Below are 894 nucleotides of genomic sequence, written 5' to 3'. Positions count from 1 at the left end.
ATCTACGGCAAGTAGCGCATTCTGACCCCCTTTCATCATCTGATCGGTGGTCCGCCGACCTCTAGGACCTCTCCCGAGTTGACCTGATGCACGCGGACAGCTCAGCCCTCCAGCTGTTGCAAAACTACAACTCCCAGCATGCCCTAATAGCTGCAGGCTGTTCAGGCATGCTGGGAATTGTAGTTTTGAAACAGCTGGAGTGCTGCAGGTTGATAATCGCATGTAGTCAATTAAAAAAGCCTGTTACATACTCCAGAGCTGCATTCACAATTCTGCCAGCTTCGGAGCAGAAATCTCCCAGCATTCCCTACAGAACTTATAAGTGACTCAACTGGAAGCTTCTGGGTCCTAATGCAAAATCCGTAGCAGGACCCCCGACCATGCACCTTCGGGCCCCCTCAGGCACCCCGGTCTAGGTGCAACTGCTACTGGAACATCCCCTATAGACACGCCCCGGATTTATGTATATATTTTTTTATTTTCTAGCCTAAAGGGCACCGTACAGGTCAGGGGGGACAAAGAAGGATCTGAAGCGGAATTGGTATTTCATTGTTAATATTTGATCACCAATGAATATTTCTATGTATTTATCAATTAGTCATATTATTAAATTGGTAATATAAAAAAAAAAAAAAAAAAAAGAGAGGAAAAAAAAAATGAGGTCTCTTCCCGGATTCGAACCGCGGAAATTCCGCACCCGCAAGCGTCAATCTGAATCCCGTCGTAAAATCACTGCACGTATCGCCCCGCCCCCTTATACTGTAACCCCTCCCGCTTGACGTCGCCTAAATTGAACCAATCAACGCTTCCCATCTTCCAGCCAATCAAACGCAGCTTTGTCTTCTCTTGACGAGCACTCCTCGTAGCCAATAGGATTCGTTTATGCTAACCTGA

This window comes from Bufo bufo, chromosome 3 (genome assembly GCF_905171765.1).
Source record: "Bufo bufo chromosome 3, aBufBuf1.1, whole genome shotgun sequence".
Taxonomy (NCBI): domain Eukaryota; kingdom Metazoa; phylum Chordata; class Amphibia; order Anura; family Bufonidae; genus Bufo; species Bufo bufo.
The sequence above is the reverse complement of the archived record's forward strand: the minus strand, read 5'-3'. Positions refer to the sequence as shown.